At 34.8% G+C, this 16,871-nt stretch overlaps 1 non-coding gene across 1 annotated transcript; it reads right to left on the bottom strand.

Moving 5' to 3' along the window:
- Positions 1–15,427: 15,427 nt before the first annotated feature.
- On the bottom strand, positions 15,428–15,534 carry LOC133793232 (small nucleolar RNA R71). The gene has a single exon (XR_009874687.1). It is a non-coding gene; the product is annotated as a small nucleolar RNA R71 (small nucleolar RNA).
- Between the last annotated feature and the right edge of the window lie 1,337 nt (positions 15,535–16,871).

Genomic DNA, 16,871 nt, shown 5'->3' on the forward strand with positions numbered 1-16,871 from the left:
TAAGTTAAGGTCGGTTTGTGTTTTTCTTCTAAAGGCTTCCTTAAGTCTAACTTATCCATTAAGTTAATCCCAAGGCTCGGGGTGCCGGAAACGTCCCCGAGGCCAAAACGGTAAAATCCCCCAATAATCCCGCCTAGACATCCTAACATCAAATATATCTCCAATTATTTATTTTCATCACCCGACAGTCTAAACCACTACCTGATACCTAAAGTACCCCTGACTTGTCCAAAGTCGATTATAATGCCCCGTTGTGACTTTTCCTGCTACCTAGCCCTAGTATCGCCTCGAGTCGCCGGCTGCAGATTTATCCACATCATAATGTGTTCTCGCATATAACACATATCATATTACCACGTAATATAATCAATTATCATACAAGCATCATTAAACATATAATTGCTCATTAAATCACAATTATTCCAGTAATGCCCTCCTGGCACACTAATCAAGGCCCTTAAGCCTTATTAGTGAATTTGGGTCGTTACAACTATCCCCTCCTAATGAGAATTTCGTCCTCGAAATTTACCTGAACAACTCCGGATACTGATCCCGCATAGCTGTCTCAAGCTCCCAGGTCGCCTCCTCGACCTTACTGTTTCTCCACAGCACTTTAACTAAAGGAATCGTCTTATTCCGCAACACCTTATCTTTTCGATCCAAGATCTGAACTGGTTGCTCCTCATAAGCCAAATCTGCCTGTAACTCCAGATCCTCATGCCTCAGCACATGAGTCACATATGAGACATACTTCTGAAGCATGGAGACATGGAACACGTCATGAACTCCAGACAACGATGGCGGCAAAGCTAACCTGTGAGAATATTGGAAGTAGCAGGAATTATAGGATGCAAATTGTGGATAACGGGATTTAAGGCAAAGGACAAAATTTCCCTTGTGAGCATTTCAGGAATAAGCTAAGGGCAAGGGGGCAATTCAGTCATTTCCACTTCAGTTTAGGACCTAGATGGCTAGGAAATTATCAGAAGGTTTGGGAAACTAAAGGAAAAAAAAAAAAGAACTCAGCAGCTCCCTTTCTCTCTCTCGTTTTCTCTATGTGCTATGGAGGTTTGAGGATTTTTCTTGGGACGTTGAAGAGTAAAGTCTAGGAATCAAGGTGTTAGGCTTTGGGAAAGCAGAGGTTTAGCTTAAGTGGTTCAACTCAGCTGAGGTAAGAGCTATAAACTGAAAGTTGTTATGGTTAATTATGCTGAATAATTTAGAATTATGGTGTTGATGCATGTTAGATAGTTGGAAGGTTGAGTTTGTAGATTTTGATAAGTTTTTTTTTATGATATATGGCTGGGTTTTGTTTTTGGAAAGGGCTATGATAATTATGGGAACTGAATTGGAAGGTTAGGGTGGAATTGGATGGGTTTTGGTTGGGTTCGGTTGAAGAAAAACCCAGAAATTTCTGGGTTCGTGGTGGTGAGCCACGGCTTTTTTATGGTGAGTCGCGGCCTGCGAAGGGATTTTTGAGCCAGCAGGGCTCGAAGGCAGGGGCGGGCCGCGGTGCGCGTTGGTTTCCAGTGAGGCCGAGCCTCTGGAATTAGAGGTGGGCCACGGCTCGGGTGTGAGGGGCCACGGCCCTTAAGGGGAATTTTGGCTTAAATGGGATTTTTAGATTGGGAACCTAACCATTTGGGCTCGGGATTGATTCTACTTCCTTGTTAAGTGGAATTTGATGTCCCGGAGGCTAAGAGTTGGTCTGGAAGTTGTTATTTTCTTGGTATTGATGGGAACTTCCTTATCGCGGTTCTGATTAGGTTTTTGGGTTGAATCAGGGATCGTACTTGGAGGGTCGTCGCTAGTAACCCGCATTCGGACCAAAGGTAAGAAAACTGAACCTGTTATGTGAATGCATGATTAGAGCTTAGTTAAGGTGATGAACATGATTATAATTATGTTGCGAATGTCTGATTAGGTACGCTGTAACGTGCATAATTATGATTATGCTTATGACTATTGAGTGAATGTATTATAATGCATTGTGTGACTATTTGATAAGTATGCTATATGAAACATGTGACTGTCTGTTATGACTGTGAAGCTTAGTTTATAAACTATGGTATTATTAGGATGTTAAGTGAGGATCAACTTATTAGTTGAGAATATGATGGGCTCTAGGAGATCCTTATTAGTTGAGAATTCCAAGGCTTCAACTTATAAGTTGGAGGCACGTGGTGGCTTGACTTATAAGTCAAGGGCTTAAGGAACTTAGTTTATAAGCTAAGATTGGCATAATGCACGTGGAGTGCAAGCCACCATGGCTGGGCCACCCTGGGAGTGCGACATGCACTTGACTGGCTCGGATGCCAACAACTTGAAAAGAAGTGCAACATGCACTTGTGAGACTCTATGGTCTCCAATTGGGTTTGACAAATGTACTAGCTTCAGTTATTACTGTTTAATGGTTGTGTTATTTAGTGAACTGTTGATTATGTTTTCTTGTTGAGTCTTTTGGCTCCCAGGTGCTTTGTGGTGCAGGTAAAGGTAGAGAGAAGCTCAATCAACCATGAGTCGGAGGGCATTAGCAGTGGTATGTACATATGCAATCCGCTCGACCACCACGGCTGAGATCCTCAGAGGGACTAGGGTTAAACCCAGCTTTTGCCGCTTAGGTCAGCTTGTTGTGTAATCTGAGTTTTGTAATAAGCTTTTAAACTAACGTGTTTGGAATCCCATGTAAAGAACATGTTTTTAACTTAATGAAAATATTTATGAGTTGATAAAAAATTTTAATATCTAAACCCTTACTGGCTTTATCACATGTTTAGTCCAAATGACTTGTTTAGCAAGTCCAGCACTGGTTTTAAACACACTTGGTAATGGTCCCTAATTAGCAGGGCGTTACACCATTGATGGCAGATGACTCATTTTAATGGGTTGAGTCCAGCCCTATATCCCATAGTCCTAGCCCCTTGGTTGAATATAGAATGATTTATTCATTGCTACTCCAGGCAATTGGTGTTGAAAATAGGAGTGGTTGTAAGGGAAGTCCAACATCACAATTCATTTTAATAGTCCCATTTGTAAGATCAAACAATTTAATGAAACTATCTTTGTTGTTTCCATATAGCAATAGATGATGACTTGGCACATGGCAGTGGTATGTTTCCTTCTCTTGTTGTTTCTTGTTCTGTAGTGATTTTGTGTACATATGATGAAAGGCATTGAAACAGATGGTATTCCCAGGTGGCAAATCCTCAAAATTTATGGAATTCGTTGGTGTACATTGTGACAAGTTTATATCGATCTGAGTATCCATTCGTTGTGATCGTAACTCGATTCCAAATGCCAGACGAAGGAATTTTACCGGTGCAGTACTGTCTTGAAATAAGCTATATTTTGCAACATTGAAAGGGCGAACAATTTATGAGTTATTTATCATATAGTAAAACGATAATAAACTAACTTGGTAACAAGCATTGCATAAATGAGTAGGTAGATTTGTATTAAAAATTAAGAAGTTCAATTAATCATTTGGATTAATTTACGAATTTAAGGACTTACCGAACCTGTGACAATATTGTATAAACCACATTGTCCTTCGTCAAAGACAAAAATGGAAAAGTTTCCATTTTCATTTGTAAATTTTGAATATCTCCCTGATGGAAATGGGAGCGGTATTGGTTCTATATGACGCTTTGCAAGTGAAACATGTCGTAACAGGTGTGTTGGAATCTTGTTTTTCCAGGGATCATAAGCATAATTCACAGTTTTGATATTGGCAACTATTTCAATTTTTTTTTTTTTGTTTCCAACTCTATGTCTTATGGCTCCACCATTAGAGAGGATAGACTAAGATTATAAGCACCCTTGAAAGTTTCATTTAATTGAGTAAATAATGCACCCAAACTACAAGCATATAATAATTTTAATGTTACTATTTTGATTTTTATATTATACTAATTAAGTAGTGAGTGAGCAAGCTTAATGAGCAAACTATAGAATTTTCCTACACAAACCTTAAAATTTTAAATATTTTATGTAATGATTTTTTTCTTAGCCCACTTGAGGAAGTGAAGTAGTCCAGTTTCATTTATGAATAAGTTTGGGATAAATGTGGGCTACCAAAGTCAGGCCCACTTGCAAAGTGAAGAACCATTGGAGTGAAAAAATGAATTCCATTTTAAGACATCAAGTTGTGGAGTATAGAAAATAGGCACCATCACTTGTTGACATTCATAATTAAACTGAAATGGGAGTTTAATTTTATGATTAACTATAGTGAAATGTCTTAAGTACATTGCGAAGTTATCGAACTCCATCCCATAGTACACAAAAATTTATTAAAGTCTTTTCATATTTGATATAGAAGACAACAATGGGCGAGGAAAATAAAAGTATATTTATTGCTTGACTATTTGTTATAGGTTGGTGATGCATGTAGGGTTATTTTTTTGGTAAGCTGCCTCCTCCATAATAAATTCCTAAACACTTAATGTAGAGGGTAAAATATACAATGATCGGAAAGGATGGATCGTGGGCACTGACAACCTGTAGAACAAAGGAAGAAAGACTGTGAAAGCCTTGGGACATCGGGGTGGTGCCAGCCGAAGGGACTCCGACAGTCAATTCAGTAAACAATTCGAGTATAGAAGAAAGAAATGTAAAGAAAGTAAACAACAAGTAAATAACTCCACTGTAGAGTGGCTGTGAGGGGATGATCTAAGTGATCGATCCAATAGTATTAGAGAGAGATTGAGAGCATTTGAGTGAATGCTTGATAGGAGTTCCGCTAGTCAATTTGTGATCCTCTTCTCAGGTCTAGAAACTTGCTTTTATGTAGTTTTGAATGGTGTGTTGCTTAACCATTGAGAAGTGACCGTGAGAAGTGATCTTTCTCCTGAAAATGAGGAAGACCCATTCTCTTGAGTTGTAGAATGACTTAACTCCCATTCCCAGGTTTTTGACTTGTTCTATTGCTATAAAGCTTTTTGAGCTTAGGAAGTAGTCAAAGCTCAACATTATTCTTGACATGTGGGCTCAAGTTTGTTTGGTGCTGAGATTGGACCTAGTTGTTCAGAGTAGCTTCTTACTGACTAGAATTGATGGACTCTTTAATGTTTAATGGGTTGTGGGCCGATGGCATGATTGATTCAGGCCTAATGGTATTTTTGGCCACTACACTTAACAGGTTAACTTATGGCTATAAAGTGGGTAATTACCAGGCATATCGATCCAGCCGAGCTGATTTTTGGCCAAACATAAGCAACAATGATGGACCAGCAGTCATAGATTCTCTTGATAAGATTTATATTTCAAACCAACTTAGGAAACTTTTATTTTGTGATAAGATTGATCATGGCTATGTTAACACCAAATAAGGTTAAATTCTTGTGTTGTTTGATGGAAGAGAATGAGTACTACAACAATAAGTTGATCCTCTCATATGGTAATTTTGAGGATGCATGAACTTACAGTTTTCATTTTCGGGATCGTATCATACGTTAAGGATGCATCATCTCAACCATGTATAATGAATACATCAGTAAAAAAGATGGGATGAGTGAATTTTCAAGTCAATTACAATTTATTAGGTAGTTGAGGCCTTTATAGCCAATTTTTTTTTTAAAAAAATGGACAGATACATATATTAAGAAGATACGTAATAGGTTAAGAGCTGATAAGTAATTTGAACGTTGTGGTGCGTAACTCATAACTCTTACCACGTAATAAACACTGCTACTTTATGATTGTTCACTATCACTTTTCTATTTGATTTACCTGCAAAGGTTTTATTTCTGTGATTTCGGATGATTGAATCACCAACTATATTAGGTACGGGATAATAGTTTATAGATTGTGGTTTGATTATAAGTCATTACTTGTCTTTGTTCTCATGTAATTGATATCTGAAAGTGATTTAATTAATTTATAAAACAATTTCAAAATAGGCCATTGAAGAACAACTACCAACCTAACTGTTTGGTTCCTTATCCAAAAAAAAAAAACTATAATAAAGGACTACAATAAACACAACACAACAATGAACAAAATAAAATTGTCTTCCAATCGTTCATGCCTTACTAGTTAGGACTGGAGGGAGGGGGTGGAGTAGAAGACTTACCCTCAACTAGGTTAGGATTTCCCTTTTGCTCCATGTGAGAACATTGGCAACACCCTCAATTCTTAATTTTGTCAACGTCACTTCGCAGATTGAACATCATGCTGAATGTCAGATTTTGGAAGGTCTTCCTGCTCATGTACATCTCTTGGTCAGACACCTTAGAGTTTGAAGATGACAACGAGATTGTTTTCCCATGTTCTTTGGTCCTTGGAGCAGACGGTCCTTCAGGCACAACAACTTGATTTTTGCAAGGTCGGCCTTCGAAAACCAAAATTAATAATTAACATGTGTATATATTCAAATCTATATACTTCTTTAGGTAATTAAAAAACTTCGTAATGAATATAATAATGAATTTTAGTGGACAAAGGTTGAAAAAAAAAACTTATATAACCACACCTCTGGCACGACTGAGTTTTTGAAGCAGCCCCTTCGACAGGGTGATCTTGTAAAAAATTTGGAGGAGGCATGTCTTTCTCTGGATTTCGATTGGGAGTATTCTTATTTTTACGTGGACGATCGACCCTTCTCGGCGGAGATGGCTCACCAGATCCATCAGATGTGTTCTGCGTCATTGATGGGGGGCGGCTTGCCAAGCCTTTGAACCTCATTTTTTTATGAATGGGAAGCAGTTAGTTTTCTGATGGGGAATATGTAAATGGGTAGGGTTTACATATTATTTACTCAACTAAAGAGAGGGTGTTTGGATAGAGAAACTGAATAGTCACCTCGCCAATTACAGCATAGGCTAATCATTGCTACTATGTGGACCTGGTTGGATACTAACAGTCGCAAGATATATTGAACCCTAGTTTTAGTGAGTAAAATAATTTTTTTGGCACAACATTTAAATTTCTAATGCCACAACGTGTAAAATATGTACTACATTTTTTTTGTTAAATGGGTCTGACTTATTTTGAATGGGTAGATCATGTTTCAAAGAGATCAATTTTTAATTCAATTCTTTAAAAAATATCACATTCCAAAATACTGAAGGAAAAATATTAAGAATTACATGGGGCGTTGGGAATTATCCAATAAAATTTTTTCCTATTTATTAAAGTTTAAGTAGTAACTGTACATGAAATTTAAAATGCAAGTTGTTGTGACATTTTCAACATTTTTAATTATAGTTAGAATTAAATGTGAAGATAGCCTTTTCTCAAAAAAAAAAAAAATTGTAAACATAGCATAAAACTCAATGTTAATATTACATTAATTGAATATGCTATTTTAATTGAAGACATGGTAATTAAAATGACGTCCTCTTAAAATCAATTATGTACAGGTGTTTTCTGCATATACATGTTGTTTTCACTTAGGCATATGAACACAATTTTATTTGGTTGCTCTTACATATACGAGATAAATTTATTACACCTTGATTGCTCATTCCTTCTCCATAAAGGCTGCTAAGTGCCTCTTACGTCCAAACAATAAATGCAGATATATGCTGATAGTACGTTGATACTTGTGATTATCGTGGAACGAACCATCCACTGCAAAATTTGTTTAACTTCGAACCAGCCAAAATATACTTATGAGCTCGGTTCTCAAAAATATGTGGGTCCTCAACAAAATTGAACTTTTCACCCTTACTCCATCATATAACTCGTCACCACGGGTTGAATAGATCAAACATGTGTACCCCGCCACCAAGCTGTCCAACTCATGTTACATCTATCTTCCCTTTGCCTTTACTTGCCATACTACATGTGCATATCAATGTTTTCATGCCTCGGTCCTATGCTAGAAGTGAAACGACCTCATGTGCAATGCTCCCCCGAGCCTCTTGGAAACCCTAGTCACAACATTCATTATACGTCATTAGGAATTAAGTCCAATTATGGGTTCTAGAATTAAACCATAACTCTGGGAACTTTTATTTCCACTGAATAGGCTAATGGATTTGTCCCCTAAGCACTGAAATGGGTCCCCAAATCAAATCTAAGAAACCTCGTTCAATCTAACTAGAGCCCGAAAAATAACATCTCGGGGCAACTGGTGCAATCCTACCCCCAAAACTGGCATTCTCAACTATCACATAACCTCTCTACCTCAATAACACATCCAATTACACACTATAAACATAACTTGAAAATTTACGGTTCTACACCCATATTCCCTCAAATCCAAAAATTCAATCACAAATTCATGGATGTCAATCAAATTTCAAGTTTCACAACAACGTAAATCATGTTTCTAAATCAATCTTACCCACCTAGATAGCCTAGAATCCCCAATTTACAAAATTGAACACAAAACCCCTAATTCTTTCTCCATCAAACAAGATGAACTTATGAAAAACAAAGAAGGGAAGTGCCTACATCTCTTTATTTTAATTTTATCCTTAGGTTTGTGTTTGGGTGAGTTTCAAGATAAACAAGAAGAAATAGTTATAGGCTATAACCTGAATGGAGGGTGGCTATCATCACCTGGGCATTTTTTTTCTAACAAAATGATCAAACGAGCATTTTCCAATCCATCTAGTACCCTTTCCTTACTAACTCAAGGGTAAGTTTTTCATTTCACTTAAAAATTCTATTTACACTACTAAACCTTTTTATCAACTAATACCCATCAAACATAAATATTTTATCACTTAATTTAATTTGACCCATACCCCAAAAATGTGGAAATTCCCAAGATAATTTGGTCATTCGACCCGAGTTGAGTATTTTCCCATTGTGACTTTTTCGCTATAATTGCTCAAAAGGATCCACTCATGTTGAAAATCATAAATATCCACATAAATTTAGTGGTCATAATGTAGATAGTACATAATATTTACAAGTATACAATCAACGAGTCAAAATTACGCAAGTGCCCCTTTTCCTCAAAAGCAGGACTTCAAAACAAATTCAATACCCATAATCAAGCATGTTTAATTATAATAGTATAATTGAAAATAATGGTTAGGTGCCCTCAAAGCTTGCTATTAAGGGTACTAAACCTCATTAGAAGCTTGGGCCATTGCAATTTCATTAAAGAGAATAATTAATAGCATGGTTTAGTGATGCTCAGTTTTATATGGCCATGGTGTTCGAGTCGCCTTTGTACTACACTAAAAAGGGTAAAGCTGTTTCTAAATTGCAAAGAACTATTTCTGCAAGCCGGATTAATACATTTCCATATTAATGTGTCTCCTCCATAATTATGGAAGCAGATTCTGATATCAATCTTTGAAGATTTAAAATCAGTTTATCCTTTGGGATTTTAGGTCACTTCCTAAATGCATAAACATATAATATATATATTATATTCAAGATACTCAAAATTAAGTCCTTATAATTATTCATTCACTCAATCCATCATTGGATTGACAACTGCTGACTATTCCCACTGTTTAACAAATGTCAATTAAAAAACATAACATTTGATACATTAAACACGCTATCACTGAGTTGTAGGAATAATTGTCTCATGTCCTCATTTTCTAGTAAAAGAATAAATGGACATTATTATTTAGACAATACATCAACCTAACCGAGAAGGCAAAAAGTCTTTCTTGGATTTTTGTAAACTAAAGCATTTAAGCTTCTTATCTATATAAATTGCTTGAGACAGTGCCTAAGGATTGTTCTTTCGATCTCTATAGAGTTGAATGTATAGAACATTCTTGGCTTTTCTAAATCTAATATTTAGAAATGTTCAACTAACCATTTCTTTTCTATTGATGATTTATCTACATCATTCCCAATAAATTCTTCTGTCAATTTATAGCCTCAGGCTATTAACCTAACTTTGAAAAGTCTGTACTTTCCTTTGTTCTCCTCTTCATCTTGAATATTCTGTTTTAAACTGAAGTTCAATGAACTTTAGTTAGATGTTCAAGAATCCAGATGTCATAAAATTCCAAATTCCATTTCTAGATTCATGGTGTTTCAACCATTGTTTTCCGTAAAACTTTTCATTTCATACAAATATGTGAATGAAATATAGTTAGATTGTGTTACACACAATTTAACTATCTTTACATTTATAATGGAGTAGTTACTAACTAACGATCCCACTACAACAATGTTTTATAGAATTTGTGATATTCTTTGATTTTATCATTGTTAATTATTAGTAACTTGCTTACTTGACTTGTAGTCATTATTTCTAGTACAACTTAACTAGAAAATAGAGTGATTATAATAATCATGCTTCATTAAAGTACCATTAAAGAGATACAAACTCTTTTGTAATCTTTTATGATTATTAAAGTTTCAGTAAATGACTTCATATAATATTTTCAATTTATTCACATAACCACTTGTGAATCCCAACTTCTAAGTCTTTATGCTATACAATCAACCATGTACATAGTATAACAAGTGTTAAAATTATAGAAATAATAAAGACGATAATGATCACTCATTATCTATTTAATGTTATCTAGTATGATTATATTTCATTTCCAAGATACTAATTTTGCTTAGCATTCTAGTTGTATGTGAGTTGGGTTTGAATTCCAAGTTCACATGCAAATTACTTGAATTCCAAATTCGAAGTCTTTAAGTGACTTTACTTTGAATGTTGCATGAAAATTTCTAGAAATTTTCTTTGCATTTAATCAAAGTTATACATATCTTAAATAAATGTCAATCAATATTGACTTACTATTTATTATTTCTTTTAGCTTTGAACATTAAAATGTTCAACATACATCTCTATCTATTAACTAAATTATTATGTGATTTTTTAGCCTTTATAAAAGAAAGGTCTTTTGGTTAACTTTAATTAACAGACTATATAAACAGGGAGAGAACCAATGAATGGTTCCAATAAAAAATTGTCTTTTATTTGTTTTCTGTGTCTAATTAATGACATGCCAATCTAAAAAATAATCCACATATATGTTTCACTTAATTGTGGTTGAAATAAGATGTCTTATTAAATCTATGATTTGCACAATAATGAATAAATAATAATTATCATTTATACTCCTTGATGAAATAGGTGGAACAAATATATTTCAAAAAATAACAACTGAATTTATTATTCAAAAGAAATATTAAACTTGTTCACTCATCAAATAAAGGAATCTAAAAACATAGTTTCTAGAACTAATTCAAAGAAAAAAATACTTAATACAAAGTTGAAAATGAAAAAACTAATTTCCATGTCAGTTATTTATTGGTCTACCAATCTGCAATCATTTTCTTGTTTCTCTTTCGCATTCTTTTCTTTTCTTGAATAATGCGTTCCTGAAAACAGGCAAAAATATGGTTTGTGGCATAAAAATTTGAATCAAATATATTAAAAGGAGATGACCAAATCATATTTACCCTTTCTGCTTGCAAACTTCTGAAGTGATCAAAAGAATCTCTTTTGATCATTTCCCATATCTCGTATGTAGATCTAAGGTTCACATATCTCGATTTAATACTGCTAGGCATAGTCTTTAGTATGCAATGACGAACCAAATAATCAGATCTCATCCAATCCGCATATTTTTTATGACTATCATAATAAGATAAAGTTGGTGGCTCATCTGGAGGCACATCAATGATTGCATCATACACTTTTAGTTTACTCAGAACTATGTGTATGTTTCTTTACCAAACATCAATATTGTTGAAGTCTAAATGTAAAGTACTTAGGTAGTCGTCATGAGGATTCACTAGTTCTTTCACATTTTGAGGTTCTTGATCAGAATTAAGAGAATTAACCATTGTTGCTAGAAATAAATAAATTAAATATAATGAATTAAATATACAATAAATACCAGATTTTACTTGGAAAAGTAAACATGATGCATGAATGCAACATATAAAAACACATAAAAGATATACTAATCCACGATAAATTAATTTGAAAACTAATTGCCTGCCTTGGGGTAGGTTAGACTAACTCCAAATTAATTTTGAGACAAATCTCAATTTCATAAGTGAAAACTTAAATGTCTTTTTCTCTTTTGACTTATGAACTGCCGCTAGTTTGGTCAAGATGCACTAGTCGTGCTTGAAAGCCTAGATACACCTTTGGAGTGTAACCCATTATTTTCAATCAATGACTTAACTCAAAAGTGTGTCTTAGGGTCAATAAAACTTGAATACATCACTAATTATATTATCATAAGAGAAGTCAACTTTGAGATAAAATAAACATATTCAGAAGCATTTCTTTAGGGAGGCCTCAAAGGGAGGCGGCACGAGGCTCTTCCTATGCCTCTTGGTGTTCAGCCAAAAATGGAGACCATGAGACTTATTGCATAACTCCATCTCCCACTCACTATTTTGGAAAAGTGTGTTTCTCACAAAATCAATATTTTTCAATTTATTTGTAAAAATAAATTTAATTATTTATACCAAATGATATTCTAATAATTACTTATCCAATTAAGCAAAAAAAAAAAAGTGCCCATAATTCTAATTATAATTTTGCTTTAATTAAGAGAATATCAATTTTATTTTAATAAAATATTTTTCATTAAAATAATAAATTAAACAACTTTAATTTTGATTTACCATATTAACTAATTAAGACTAAATTTATTATTATATGATTTATCATATATAAAGATATAACAAAAATTATAGGACATTTCGAATAGCATGTTTCTACACGAATGTAATGCATGCTAATTGCATACTGTGTGGGTATATGAAAATGCATGACAAAATATTAAACACTTTAACCACATTCAAACATTTATAATAAGTAAATAAAAGCGGGTATGGTAACTTTTGGGTATTTCTAGACAATTTTTAACACTTGCAAAAAATACATGAAAATGTAACCTAGACTATTTAAGGTCTGATGAAGAGCACATTGATCTTGAACCTTAAGATGCAGTCTTGTTGAGCCAATGCCACCTTTTTCCTTATCCATTTTGAATTATACAATTTTTAATTATTTTAAACAAACTTTTAAAATAATTAAACTTTGGGTTTTAACACCCAAAAAGTTTCTAAGGCCCAATTTGAATTTGGGTAATTTAATTCAAAAATAAAATTAAACAATTTAATTTTAATAAATTAAAATTCAAGATAATTTTAATTTTGGATATTTTAATAAAAATAATTTTAATTATGGAAGATAACAATTAAAATCTTTTTAATGAAGGAAAATAATCAAATTTATTTCAATTAAGAAAATTTCCAAATTAAAACCATTTTAATTCAATTTCTGATTTTTAATTAAATGAATAATTAAAAAACAATTATGGTAACTACACATTAGGGTTTGTAAGATATAAACCCTAGGGGTGTACCATAAGGTGCGACAGCAGTAGTGATAAGGTCATTTTTGTGTTAATATTTGTTAAGTTTTGCTATGCTTGGATGGTGTTATGATAGCATTTTTAATAGTTTTCACTAAGTTTCGTGATTCTACAACATATTTTCTACATTGCGTTTTATGATGATAAATCTGACATTTTGATGGCAAGTGTAGTTAAAATAAAGTTTTAGGAGTATTCAAAGCTTTCGGGATTGAAATGTGGAAGTGGTGGCATTGTGGAAGCTTTGTAAGATCAAGAATTGAAGAATTTTGAGGTAGGCCGCGGCACTTTAAGTGGAAATTGCATTTTCAGGATTTTTCTTCCAGACAGGCCGCTGCCTATGGTGACAGGCCGCTGCGTGAGGGACAGATTTAGGCACAGTTTTGTTCTAGGCCGCGGCTCGCATTTTTCAGGCCGCGGCTTGCGACGTCATTTTCAAATTTTTTGTTTCTTTTTAATTAGAATTCAATTGAGACTATAAATAATTATTAGGGTTAATTTTAGAGAGGTTTTTGATTACGGTTTAGAGAGAAAAGGAGACTCAGAAGGGGCTGGAGAGAAGACTACAACGCAACAACAATCTTGTTCATCTATCTAGTTTCTTTTCTTCCCTTTATCTCTTTAATTTTAATTATAATTATGTTTATGATTATGATTACAATTATGGAGTAGATTCTTTTTAGGTTAAGGGTTAATTCAAAACCCAAGACATGAATTCTTGATTATTAATAATGAATATTGTTCTTCAATTTCTCTCAATATTAAATTGTTTCTATTTTTCCAATTGAATGCTATGAATCTTGTAATTTCTTGTTAGGTGGCCAACTAATTAAGGTTTTACATTGTTCAATTGTCATCTTAGAATTACTACTCACCTAATAGTTTAGGATTCTAAGTGTGTGTGATAAATTGCAATTGATAGTTAAGTCAAAAGAATTGTTGATTGTGATGAAAAATAGAACCTAGGTTAAATGAATTATATGCTTCATTAATTTATTGCCTAGATTAACTTGTTTCCATAGAACTTAATGCTTTATCTAAGTTAAATAGATTGTATGCTTCATAGATTTATTGCTTAGATAAAAGAGTTAATTATTGAGCGCTTCGCCTTGATTACTTATAATAGGGAGACTGGGATAATTGACTGCTTCAGTGTTATCTGCGGGGTTAATAGTTTAATTGAGAAATTGGAATAATATTTATTATTAGTGATTAGGAATGATTGTCAAGGGTGGAGATTAACCTTTAACTGCTTTTTAATATCGTAATCCAAATCTTTATTTTGCTTTCTAAGTTATGTTATTTAATTTTGCATAAAAAATCAAAATCCCTTTTTAAGTTTTAGTCTTAATTCTTGAATAATAAAGTGAACGATAGTCCTCGTGGGTTCGACCTGTACTTGCTATTATACTGAAATAATTGAAAGTATTGTAAGAAAAATTATTGTTAAATTTGTGTGGTATACGACAGCCATCAAATTTTTGGCGCCGTTGCCGGGGACTATTGTTATTCTCTTTATTATTCAAATTTATTTATTTGTGACTAATTAGTTCTTACTGTGGAATTATCAAGTGTATATGTCTGGTGAAGACGATACTCAAGAAAGGTTATCTCGGCTTAAACAATATCTTGAGTCATCGTCAGCTTCTCGGTCTTCAAGAATTATTACCGATAATCCGCTCTTTCAACGTCTTGCTCCGCAAGAAAATCCTGTTAAAGTGCCATTACCGTCTGACAACGAATCTGATTCTGACGATTCAGTTCGATCTTATAGAACAATGGCTCAGCAAAGGACATTGAAAGAGTTGGCAGCGCCAAATCTTGACCATCAACCACTATGCATCCAATATCCACCGTTTGATGTAAACTTTGAACTCAAATCGGGCCTCATCCACTTATTGCCTTCTTTCCATGGGCTGCCTGGTGAGGATCCGAATAAACATTTGAAGGAGTTTCATATTGTCTGTTCTAGTATGAAACCCGCTGCAGTGACTGAGGAACAGATTAAGCTGCGAGCCTTTCCTTTCTCCCTAAAGGATGCAGCTAAAGAGTGGTTGTACTATCTTCCACTTGGTACTGTTGAAACTTGGAATGGTATGAAGACTATGTTCCTAGAACGATACTTTCCGGCATCTAAAGTTGGAAGCATCAGGAAAGAGATCTGTGGTATAAGGCAGTATACAGGAGAGTCTTTGTATGAGTATTGGGAGAGATTTAAGAGGTTGTGTGCTAGCTGCCCTCATCATCAGATAAGTGAACAACTCCTCATTCTGTACTTTTATGAAGGATTACAATCACTGGATAGGAGTATGATTGATGCAGCCAGTGGGGGTGCACTAGTTGATAAGACTCCTGCTGCAGCCAGGAGCTTGATTTCTAACATGGCTGCTAACTCACAACAGTTTGGCATTCGTCAAGATCCTGTTCCACCGCCCAAATCAGCTAATGAAGTGAGCACCTCTAATACTAATCAGCTGGGTCAACAATTGGCTCAATTAACTACAGTGGTACAACAACTAGCTTTGGGCCAACAGGTGCAGCCATGTGGAATCTGTCAAGTAGTGGGGCACCCTACTGATACGTGCCCTACTCTAGTGGAGGGAGAAACTGAGGGTGTTAACGCTGTAGGAAATTTCCCTGGTCAATTACGTCAGATGTATTATGAACCATTTTCACAAACTTATAATCCTGGCTGGCATGATCATCCAAACCTTCGATATGGGAATCAACAACAAATAGCTCCACAACCAACAGCAGCAAGACCACCTGGTTTCACTACACAACAGAGGTCTCAGAATAATTATGTACCTAGACCATCACAACCACCGCAGGCTACTCCACCACCAAGTGCCAAACCTTCTACTGAGGATTTAATCAATGCACTTGCGAAAAATACTCTTCAATTTCAGCAAACCACCCAAGCTTCCATCAAAAGTTTGGAGAATCAGGTGGGACAATTAGCAGCATCATATAACCGGTTGGAGGCTCATCTATCGAATAAATTGCCTTCACAACCTGAGATGAATCCCAAGGAGAATGCTAGTGCAGTAACTTTGCGAAGTGGGACGTAGTATGATCCACCTAGTCCTCCAATGCCCAGTAAATTGTCATCCAAACCACTAGTTGATTGCTCAGTTAATGAAGATGTTCCTCCAAAGCCAACCACCCCTACACAACTCAGCCCTAAGCCTACTATTGTCATTCCACCTCCATTCCCAAGCAGGCTGAAGAAGACTAAAAAGGAAGAGGTTGACAAGGAAATTCTTGATACATTCCGAAAGGTAGAAGTGAATATTCCTCTTCTTGACGCTATTAAACAAGTACCGCGCTATGCCAAGTTTTTGAAAGAGTTGTGTACTAATAAGCGTAAGTTGAGGGGTAATGAAAAAGTTAGTGTGGGGGAGAATGTTTCCGCAGTTCTTCAAAAGAAGCTCCCACCAAAGTGTAAGGATCCTGGTACTTTTACTATCCCTTGCACTATTGGTGATAAAAGAATTGAGCGGTGTATGTTGGATTTAGGAGCCTCTATCAATGTCATGCCATTCTCCATTTATGCTTCATTGAATCTCGGTCCACTTGAAGAAACAG

The sequence above is a fragment of the Humulus lupulus genome, chromosome 7, assembly GCF_963169125.1.
Source record: "Humulus lupulus chromosome 7, drHumLupu1.1, whole genome shotgun sequence".
Lineage (NCBI taxonomy): Eukaryota > Viridiplantae > Streptophyta > Magnoliopsida > Rosales > Cannabaceae > Humulus > Humulus lupulus.